The sequence below is a fragment of the Elephas maximus genome, chromosome 1 (genome assembly GCF_024166365.1).
Source record: "Elephas maximus indicus isolate mEleMax1 chromosome 1, mEleMax1 primary haplotype, whole genome shotgun sequence".
Taxonomy (NCBI): domain Eukaryota; kingdom Metazoa; phylum Chordata; class Mammalia; order Proboscidea; family Elephantidae; genus Elephas; species Elephas maximus.
The window spans coordinates 150,898,102-150,910,414 of record NC_064819.1 but is presented as its reverse complement, the minus strand read 5'-3'; positions in this window follow the sequence as shown (position 1 = coordinate 150,910,414).

Sequence of the window (12,313 nt, the reverse complement as noted above, 5' to 3'; positions counted from 1 at the left end):
GAGACTAGAAGGACCCTGGTGGTCATAGTCCCCAAACCTTCTGTTAACCCAAGATAGGAACCATTCCCAAAGCCAACTCTTCAGACATGGATTGGACCAAACAATGGGATAGAAGATGATACTTGTGAAGAATGAGTTTCTTGGATCAAGTAGGCGTATGAGACTATGTTGGCATCTCCTGTCTGGAGGGGAGATGAGAGGGCAGAGGGGGTCAGAAGCTGGCCGAATGGACATGAAAAGAGAGAGCGGAGGGAGTGTGCTGTCTTATTAGGGGGGAGCAATTAGGAGTATATAGCAAGGTGCATATAAATATTTCTATGAGAGACTGACTTGATTTGTAAACTTTCACTTAAAGCACAATACAAATTAAAAAAAAAAAAAGTGTCCAGGGGCCATACTCTTAAGGATTCCCCAGTCTCTGTCAGACCAGTAAGTCTGGTCTTTTTTTGTGAGTTAGAATTTTGTTCTACATTTTTCTTCAGCTGTGTCTGGGACCTTCTATTGTGATCCTTGTTGGAGCATTCAGTGGCAGTTGTTGGGCATCATCTAGTTGTACTGGACTCAGTCTGGTGGAGGCTGCAGTAGTTTTCTTCCATTAGTCCTTTTGGATTAATCTTTCCCTTGTATCTTTGGGTTTTTTGATTCTCCCTTGCTCCACACAGGGTGGGACCAGTAGTCGTATCTTAGATGGCGGCTCACAAGCTTTTAAGGCCCCAGACACTACTCACCAAAGTGGGATGTAGAACATTTTCCTTATAAACTATGTTATGCCATTTGAGCTAGATGTCCCCCAAGACCATGATCCCCAGCCCTCAGCTCTCTACTTGTTTTTTTAGATTGCTAAACCTCTTCCTCTCACTCAAGCAACTAGGAATACCCAGTCTCTCTTCCAGCTATGTTTCATAAACCAAAACATGTTGCCATCGAGTCAGTTCTGACTCGTAGAATCTTATTTTCCTTGTTTTCTTTTTCAGATGCAAGAAGAGTTTTAATCATATGAGTAAGCAGGCAGGTGAAGAATGCTCTGCCATCAGCCCAGGAGCCTTACGAAATGAGGCAAAGTGACACCAGCATGTAATAATAAAAAGAAGGTGGATCAAGACAAAAAGTATAACAAGGTTATGTAACCGAAAAGGATTAGATTCTTTTCAAATATACTTTAATATTTTTGTTACATTTATTTTAAGTCACAATTATTTGATATAAACTGGTGCCAGAATTTAGGCCTTTGCCTTGCCTCACCTCCATATTTTAAGTAGGTTTTTGTTTAATTGAAGAATAATATATGTACAGAAAAGCACACCAGTCATGAGTGTACAGCTTGATGAATTTTCACAAAGTGAACACACTCATGTAACCACTGCCCTAAATACAAAAAAAAAAAACCCAAAAACCTGTTGCCATTGGGTCCATCTCAGCTCATAGTGACCCCAAGTGTTATAGAGTAGAACTACTCCATAGGGTTTTCTTGGCTGTATTCTCTACAAAAGCAGATCACCAGGCCTTTCTTGCACGGTGTCTCTAGGTGGGTTCAGACCACCAAGTTTTAGGTTAGTTGTCAAGCTCAAACTGTTCATGCCATCCAGGGACCTTACCACCCAGAATTAAAAAAAAAAAAAAAACTTGTTGCCGTCAAGTTGATTCCACCTTGTAACGACCCTGTAGGACAGAGTAGAACTGCCCCATAGGGTTTCCAAGGAGCAGCTGGTAGATTTGAACTGCCAACCTTTTGGTTAGCAGCCAAGCTCTTAACCACTGTGCTACCATGGCTCCACTACCCTGAATAGAAACTAGAATATTACCAACACCTTCCAGTCACTATTCATGCCCTCTCCTAGTAACGACTATTATTACTTCCATCACATGTATTAGTTTTTTTTTAATGTTATAGTTTGAAATTCATTCACATTGATGCCTTTAGTAATAGATTATTTTTTTGCACCCTGTTGTATTGAGAATTGAGATTACCTACATCAACATAAACTTAACTGATGAGACTGAGAGCTGAGGCCACCTGGGTCAATATAACAGCTCCCCCACCCCCCAGGAAATTCTTGCCCAGGAAGATACAATTGTAGACCAATAAAGAACTTTACTGGTTACTTCAAGGGTTTTTGCAAAGTGACTTCTCCAAGCAAACAGTTTGATTGTCTGTTTAAACAATTGTTTCATCAGGACAACAATTTGCTTACATGGACAAACACCACACTTACCAGAACAACAGTTTTTTCCTCATAAAATTGCTCTACCAACCCTAAATGTTGTATTAGGAATTTCATCGAGTTCCAATCAGTTCCCCACCTTCAAAGACCTGCCTTAACCTCTTGAGTCTAGAATTTCAAAACTTATGTATAATAATATTCCCTAATTTCCTCTTTTGAGACGTTACAAAGACTCTATAAGATTTGCTTATCAACAGGTTTTTCTGGTGGTCTTTGTGAGGAAGCTGACAGTATGAATATATTACAATTTGCCTAACCATTCTAATGTTGATGGGCATTTGAACATTTTCAGTTTGGCGCTATTGCGAATGGAGCTGTTATGAACATTACTGTATTTTGATGCATGTATGTATGCATTTGGAGTCCCTGGGTGGAATAAACAGTTAAAGTTGAAGGTTCAAGTCCACCCAGAAATGCCTCAAAAGAAAAACCTGGCAGTTTACTTCCAAAAAATCAACCATCGAAAACCCTGTGTCATGGTTTCATGGGACATACCATTTAATTGGCTTAATAATGTGTTTAGTGCTTCTGTTCTTTTCTACCTCCTACTTTGTTACATACTGCATGGGGTCTTAAAAGCTTGCAAACGGCCAGCCAAGGCATAACAATTGGTCTCTATTTGCCTGGAGCAACAGAGGAAGGAGAGTCAGGAACAGGAGGAGGGTATGGAATGTGTGGCTAATTGCCTCCATGAACAACAGCCTCCTTTGCCATGAGACCAGAAGAACTGGATGGTGCCTGGCTACCATTACTGAATATTTTGATCAAAAATTCTGTAAAAGAATACTGATCAAATGGCAGAAAATGCAGAACAGGAGTAAATGGAGTAGATAGAGACAGCAGTCTTGACTTATTACACTTAAAATATATTTGCAAATTTTACAGAAACATGTGATTATGAGGCTACATTGCCGGGGCCCTTGGAAGGGGTCTGTGAAAGTGAGGGGCCTGGGAGCTTAAGCTTTATTAGCTTCAGGGTAAATCACTTGTATTAAATATTATTAATAAAAAATTAAATATTATTAAAAGCCCCCAAGAGTTGGCTTCCAAAATATAACTAGTTTAGAACTAAGGCTCTGGCATAATCATAGACCAATAAAGGAGAGTTCAGTCCTTGCCCTTTATATAAGTCCACACACATGATCTTGGAGGGATGGGGTACTGCATCAAACCCCATACCCTAGCAGTCTCATTTCAGGAGAGCTTGCAGAGAGGACAGGCAAGACAGCAATAATTTTTCCCCAATTTTCTTTTCTGTTTCTCTTCTAGTCTCCAGTTCAATACACTACTTTCAGCACTTTTTTCTTCTTACTCCCAGAGTTCTCAGAGAATACAAAGTGGTGACATTCTGAAATACATCACCCTTACAGAAAACTTAAATGAATAAAGCCTTACTCCTTTCCATTCCTGCCTCCCCTCCAAACAAAAAAAAAAGCAGGGGAATAATCTTTAATCCTTCTTCCTCTCAAATGCCTGTGTTAGGCCATCATACTTGCTGGGTTTACATCTACTCAGTGTTTCCAAATAGGCTAAAGATGCTGAACAGTCTCCATGATTCAGGATGTGATTAAGAGTGGTGACTGGGTTCCATGGTCTTAATTCTATGTATGATCATATGTAGGCTGTGTACACAGTTAACTTGTTTATTATACTACGAGAAGCAAAATGTAAACATACTTGGACATCAAGATTTAGAAGGATGGATGGCTGTTTTATGTTTACCTTACGGAATACCATCTGTTGAGCTGTATGGCCACATGAGGAGTGGTGCAAGCTACAGACTTTAAACTCTGAATGGGATTTGAAGGGCATGCTTCTCATCTGAACCACAGAAAGAGATGTCTAAAGTACTTTTTAATCTTGGTTTTTTGTTTGTTTTTTTAATTTAGTCAAATACTGGAGGGAGTATTTGACCTAATTATTTTATCTTCTATAAATTGTATACTAATATTTTCATCCATTTTTCCTGTTGGAATAACCAGCAGCCTGAAGAAATGGATGGAAGAAATAATGCCTCTACTGTTTTTTAAAAATAATATTTGATTGTGTTTTTGGTGAAAGTTTACAAGCAGTTTAGGTTCCCATTCAACAATTTCTACACAATTGTTCAGTGAAATTGATTAGATTCTTCACAATGGGTGAACATTCTCTTCATTTCCATTCTGGCTGTTCCGTTTAAGCCCTCTACTTTTAACCCTTTAAGATCTGCTTTCGTATGAAAATCTTGAATTGCTTCATTAACTATTATTGACAATCTGCTTTTTCAACCTTAAACTGAATTAAAAAAAGAAAGAAAGAAAACACAACCCAAACCCACTAGTGTGGAGTTGATTCTTACTCATAGCAACCCTAGAGCAGCTGGTGCGTTCCAGTTGCTGACCTTTTGGTTAGCCCATTTTATGTCAGACACTGTACACAATCCTTTCACATTATTGCCAAATAATCAGAGCTAACAATTTCTGAGCACATAATGAACACGTGGTTGCAATGATTCTATTCCAACCACTCTGGATTGGGAGATCCTTACCTATGAATGCGTTTATTTATGTTTCATATTATTAATCGCCAGGGTACATTTAAAGTGCAAGGATTTGTATAGATTTTCTAAAAGGAATGAGATTTTGTTGCCTGTGTTTATGTCTCTATCTAAAATTTCACCATTAAAACTGTATTTTTTGGAAGGCTGTTAATGATTAAATTAAGAACTATTTTTTCTGGCAAAGTTAATGGAGAAAAGATATATTTGGTGTTCGTTCTATACCTGTATTAACATCTATATGTGCACACAAAACCATTCATAACACTCTTCTTTTAGCAAACTCAAATAATAACGAAGGAGAGAGATTAAAAACCTCGGCTTATCTGTGACACAAGTATAATAACCGTTGTGCTCTCTATACAGTGAACATATCAGTTAGATTTAAATGTTTCTGGTACTGTACACTTACTGTTTTCTTAAGTAAATTCCACAAAATGCTGACGAGTGAAATATGGCCTTTTATTTGTTGACTCAATAACAGGAAAAACTAATTAGGGCTAGAGGCACATATATTCATCAACATAGAGCCTTGTAAATCCCTGAAAGTTTTGAGAAAGCCGTGGCTAAACTGATGGAAGGTAATTTGTGAGCTCCTTTTTCTTAGGAAGAACAAGCTGTCAAAGCATTTCTTGAACATGGAAATTGCTTAGAAAATATTTAATACTTTAAATGCAAATACTGAAAATATAAGCCCCTTCAGTTACCAGGAAAGAGACCTGGTGTCTGGATGGGGCCGGAGCTCTGGCTCTGTGACAGCCAGCTGTGGTCCTGGAGCAAGCCCCTTCTTGCCACTGGGTCACCAGAAAGGGCACTGTGTTTAAAATCAAGGCGATCAGGCTCACATTTGCATCTGAAAAAAGTTTGAAAATTTATTTCTGAAATAAAAATGGTACTAAAATGTGACCATTCCTACATCTCTCAGATATTCTATACCCACGAAGTATTTTTCCCCAATCATTTCCTACACCAGTCAGAAGGTGGATGAGCCAACTATGGCACCAGAATAAGAGAAGGCAGCTCATGGCAGAGACCTCTTCCATCCGTTCTTCCTAGTACTTGAAATCTGAGAAGCAATTGTTATTCCATAGGCTTGATATCACAAATGTCAATCATTATTAAGTAATATATATTGTGTTCTTGGAGTTGCTCTAAATGCTACAGACTTCCTGTGAGCTCCCAGTGTAACTGGGAACTGCTGTATTAGAGTTAGAAAGAGACGAGCGCTTCCTTCCTCTGTTAGGTATCTTATGTCCCCAAATCGTACTGAAAAGGCTTTGTTCTGAAATGTAGAGGCGAGTCCTCCCCAGATGTGCTTTTCTGCCCAGCATGACAGGTAATTTTCTTGTTTTCAGTGATATACATACTTCTCTCATTTCTTGTGCCATTTTGAGGCAGGAAATCTTGCAACCAAAGATAGTATTACTTTCAGTAGACAAAGATAATGAAAAAAAAAAACTACCACTTATAGGGCAGCCGTTACTTCATTTAATCATTATAAGAACACTGGGGAGTAAGGAGTACCTTTCCCATTTGCAGACAAGGAAATGGAGGCTCAAAGACACCAAGCTTCTTGCTCAAGATTACAAAGTAAGAATTAGTTCCAGGATTTCAACCCCTGTTTGTCCAAACTCAGAGTCCATGGGCTCTCTACTATTGCAAAAACAACAAAAAATTTGAAATAGAAGTGTCACCAATCCTGACAAATAACTCCCTTAGATCTCCTCTCTCCAGGCTAAACACCTTCAGTTGCTCCAAATCTTCCTTTTTATGACATGTTTAGAGACACCCTCGTCACCTTGTTTACTGTCTTCTAGACCTACTTGAGTTGATCAAAGTCTGTACCAAGGTGAGAACAAAACAGTAGTCCAACTGTGTTTAACCAGAGCAGAAAAGACCAGAACTCTGACTTCCCTTGGAAGGGACACTACACTGAGAAATAATAAAGGCCTAGTTCAGAGCACAGTGCCATGTGCCTGATGATTCCCAGTGCATGGTAATATTTATACTTCCATCACTGCAGCCAGCTGTGGTGTTAACTCTTAGAATTTTGATCGTGTTCTCATATGGCAAAGGATTTCAGCGTAACTCTGTGGTTTTAAGTGAGTGATCATCAAGATGGGTCTCCCTGTGGCCCCAACCCTGTTCCTTTCCTACAGGGGGACACGCTAGCCCTTCAAAGGCTCAGGTTTATACTGCCTCAGTCTGTTCTGGACTGCTGTTCCTGATCATCCACTGAGGCCACATGCTCATGGTGAAAAGGCATCTATTAAATTCCAAGTCTAAAATGAGCAGATGAGAACAAGGTTTACAATATCTACTCTATCTTTTCTCCAGTTCTATTTTCTTTGTTTTTTTCCCCCTTAGGTCTCTGACTTCAAAATGGTGTTATTTCCATTACAGTACTCCATTCTCTTTTGCAGTCTTTATTATGTTTGTTTTTCCCAAGTCAAAAATGAGGTAGGAAGATCAAATTTCTTTGTTGAAAGTATGGAAAGAACTGGCATTGAAGCTGGGAGTATAAATGAAAAGGTGTAGAGTTCAGCAGTATGACAAATTGACAGTTCAGAATACCAGCACGGTCACCTGTGATGGACAGGTTTCAGCAGAGCTTCCGGACTAATACAGACTAGGAAGAAAGGCCAATGTTCACAAGAAGGAAAAACTATTCATTAACTTTACATGGAAAGGAAAGAGGCCCTGATAAGTAAAGCATTACTGAAGAAGAAGAACAAAATAGGAGGCCTCACACCACCTGATCTCAGATCCTACTATACAGCCATGGTAATCAAAAGAACCTGGTCCTGGTACAATAACAGACACATAGACCAATGGAACAGAATTGAGAAGCCAGCCGTAAATCCATCCACCTGTGGTCAGCTGATCTTTGACAAGGGTACAAAGTCCATTAAATGGGAGAAAAGACAGTCTCTTTAACAAGTGGTCCTGGCAAAACTGTATGTCTGTCTTTAAAAAAATGAAACAGGATGCATATCTCACACCATACACAAAAACTAATTCAAAATGGATCAAAGACCTAAATATAAAACCTAAAACAATGAAAATCATGGAACAAAAAATAGGGATGATGCTAAGGGCTCTAATATTTGGCATAAATAGGATACAAATCATAACTAATGATGCACAAACACAAGAAGATAAACTAGATAACTGGGAGCTCCTAAAAATTAAACACTTATGCCCATCAAAAGACTTCACCAAAAGAGTAAAAAGAGAACCTCCAAAAAATTTGGGGTATAACATATCTGACAAGGGTCTAACCTCTAAAATGGATAAGATTCAGGAACACTGTAACAATAAAAAGACAAATAATCCAATTAAAAAACAACAGAGGATATGAACAGACACTTTACCAAAGAAAACATTCAGGCAGCTAACAGACACATGAGGAAATGCTCACAATCACTAGCCATTAAAAAAAAATGAAAATCAAAATGACCCTGAGATAACCATCTCACCCCAACATTACTGGCATGAATTTAAAAAGACAGAAAATAACAAACGTTGGAGAGGTTGCAGCGAGATTGGAACTCTTATGTATTGCTGGTGGGAATGTTAAATGGTACAACCACTATGGAAAGTGATATGGTACTTTTTCAGCTAGAAATAGAAATACCATAAAATCCAGTAATCCCACTCCTAGTAATATATCCTAGAGAAATAAGAGCCATCCCACAAATAGACATATGCACACCCATGTTCTTTGCAACATTATTCACAATAGTAAAAAGATGGAAACAACCTAAGTGCCAATCAACAGATGAATGGATAAACAAACTACGGTACATATATACACAACGGAGTACCACACAACGATAAAGAACAATGATGAATCTGTGAAACATCTCACAACGTGGATGAATCTGGAGGGCATTGTGCTGAGCAAAATAAGTCAATACAAGAGGGCAAATACTGTCTGAGACCACTATTTTAAAAACTCATGAAAAGGTTTACACACAAAAAAAAACAATCTTTGGTGGTTACAAAGGTGGGGAGGGGTGAGGAGAAGAAATCTCTTAACTAGAGAGTAGGTAAGTGGTAACTTTGGTGAGGAAAAAGAGCACACATTATAGAGGAAGTCAGCACAATGTGACAAAGGCAAAGTCACAGAAACTTCATAGACACATCCAAACACCCTGAGAGGCGGAGTTACTAGGCTGAGGGCTGGGTACCATGGTCTTTGGGGACATCTAGATCAATTGGCATAACGTAGTTCATACAGAAAATGTTCTACATCAACTTTGGTGAGTAGCATCTGGGTTAAAAGCTTGCAGGCGGCCATCTAAGATACATCTGCTTGTCCCATTCCATTCGGAGCAAAGTAGAATGAAAAAAAACCAAAGACACAAGGGAAATGTCAGTCCAAAGGACTAATGGACCACAAGTACCACAGCCTCTACCAGCTTGAGGTCAGAAGAACTAAATGGTGCCTAACTACCACCACCAACAGCTCTGACAAGGATCACAATAGAGGGTCCTGGACAGAGTAGGAGAAAAAAGTAGATAAAATTCAAATTCACAAAAAAAGACCAGACTTACTGGTCTGACAGAGACTGGAGGAACCTGCAAAACTATGGTCCCTGGACACTGTTTTAACTCAGGACTGAAGTTACTCCTGAAGTTCACCCTTTAGCCAAAGATCACACAGGTCTATAAAACAATAACACAGATGAGGAATGTGCTTCTTAGCTCAGTCATGTAAATGAGACCAAATGGGCAACACTTGCCCAAAAGCAAAGACAAGAAGATAAGACAGACAGGAGAACAAGACGAATGGACACAGAAAACCTGGAATGGAGAAGGGGAGATTGTTGACATATCGCTGGCATTGCAACCATGTTATGTCACAAAACGGTTTGTGTATAAATTGATGAATGAGAAATAATTTGCTCTGTAAACTTTCAACTAAAGCACAATAAAATAAATAAATAAAATCTGTCTTACAAAAAAAAAAAGAATTAGTCAACGAAAACCTTACGGATCACAGCAGAATATTGCCGAATACAGTGCTTGAAGATGAGCCTGCTAGGTTGGAAGACACTACACAATAACCAAAACAATGTACTCAGACATACCAAGGATCATGAAGATGGCACAGGACTAGTCAAGGTTTTGTTCTGTTGTGCATAAAGTTGCCATGAGTTGGTGCCAACTGGACAGCAACTAACAACAACAGGGTTCAGCAGTGGTACTGTACCGAGAACACTTCCATGTTCATATATTTTGCTCCTTAAAGATCCAAGCCATATCCTGCCTCTTCTACAGCGTCTCTCCTGATTACCTCCTGTCCCTGGTGATTTCTCCCTAGCCCAGCTTCTGGGGGAGATACTGTGAGATCTTTGAGGACAGGGATCTTTCTCTAGAAAAACACACCTTTGCGCATACTGGATCATTGAATGTTGCCTTTGTTTGGGTTGGTGCTGACGTTATTGGAAGGCTGGGATCCTCTGAATCATCAGTGCCCGGGGCTTCAGGAAGGTCACCCTCAAGGTTGTCATAACAATGAACTACCTCAGACCAACTGTTCTAGCAAAAATTGTTTCAGTACAAACAGGTAATGTTTCAAGACCATGGATAATGTTTAGTAAATGCTAATTATAAATACAGGAGTGGTAACTGTGAGGGATGAATAATTCCAGAGACAAAGCCTTTGGTTTCTTATTGTGATGGGAACCCTTTGGGAACTAGATCAACATTCTGGGATTCTGAAAGCTCTAAAAGCAAAGGAAAACAGTTGAAATGGCAAATGTTTTGTTACAGTATGCATTTACCACAATAAACACATGCACACAAAGCAAAGCAAAGCAAAACAGAAGATAATTTGCTTCACTGGGTATGGAGAAAGTTTGGTTAGAAGTACAATAATCCTCCAGTTATAGAATGAATCATGAACATCTGTGGTTTTGAAAATAAGCTGCACTCTTGTTTGAATTTTGGGTTGAATACATGGAGTTATTTGAAAGGTCATGAACATTAAGAGCAGCAAGACAGAACCTGCAAATGAAACTCAAATCATCTGTGGATGTGGAGATGACAGTGTGGAGGAAAGGGTTTGGAGACTTGAGCTCTTTTCTATACTTTCTATACTGGTCCTGGGATCTCAGGCAGACCACCCTCTCAGCCCTTCAGTTTTCTCATCTCTAAAATGGAGGCATTGAATTTCTTGACATGTAATATTATCTCCACCTGTAAAATTCTGTTTCTAAACCATTCTCATTCTCAGAGAGAAATAGTTTCCGTTACATTTCTACGTATCTTCTACTTCAGCCAAATTCATGCCTTGAAATTGTAAAAAGATAAATTAAAGTATTTTAAGTCTCTTTCCCTTCCCCTCTTCCTTCTTTTTCCCTCCCTTCCTCTCCCCCTTTCTTTCTCACTTATTTGTTATAAAAACCAAAACACCAAACCCAGTGCCATCAAGTCGATTCCGACTCATAGCAACCCTATAGAACAGAGTAGAACTGCCCCATAGAGTTCCAAGGAGCACCTGGCAGGTTTGAACTGCCAACCAATCCCTTGGTTAGCAGTCACAGCACTTAACCACTGCGCCGCCAAGGTTTGTTTGTTATGTACATGGAAAATGCCTGTTAGCAATTATTATCAGGGTTTGGGTTTGGGAAAGTGATTTTTATTTCTCACTCTACTGTACTATTAGATTTTTTTCATAATAGTATGCATTAAAAAAAAAACCCACTGCAGTCGAGTCAATTCCGACTCATACAAAAATGCTAACACAGAATTTGCAAAACATAACATGGATGAATCTGGAGCACATTATGCTGAGTGAAATAAGTCAATCACAAAAGGACAAATATTGCATGATTCCACTATTATAAAATGTCAGGGATAGATACCCATACAGAAATAAACGTTCTTTGGGGAGGGAAGAGTAATCACTTTCCAGATAATCCCCCCACCATTCCAGATAACTGACACTTGTTATTTTTGGTGATGAGAAAGGCAATATCAAATATAGGTGAAGTTTGCACAACTTGACCAAGGTAAATGAAGACACTGCAAAGTACACAAGAAAAAAGGACAACTTCGGTAAATGCTGTAACATACACAATTTTGCAACAATTGTTGTTGTTAGGTGCAGTTGAGTAGGTTCTGACTCATAGTGACCCTGTGTACCACAGAATGAAATGCTGCCTTGTCCTGAGCCATGCTCACAATTGTTTTTATGCTTGAGCCTATCATTGCAGCCACTGTGTCAATCCATCTTGTTGAGGGCCTTCTTCTTTTTCACTGACCCTGTACTTTTCCAAGCATGATGTCCATCTCCTGGGACAGATCCCTCCTGACAACATGTCCAAAGTATGTAAGACCCAGTTTCTCCATCCTTGCTTCTAAGGAGCATTCTGGTTGTACTTCTTCCAAGACAGATTCGTTGTTCTTTTGGCAGTCCACGGTATATTCAATATTCTTGGCCAACACCACAATTCAAGGGCATCAATTCCTTGGTCTTCCTTGTTCATTGTCCAGCTTTCATATGCATATGATGCAATTGAAAATATCACGGCTTGGATCAGGT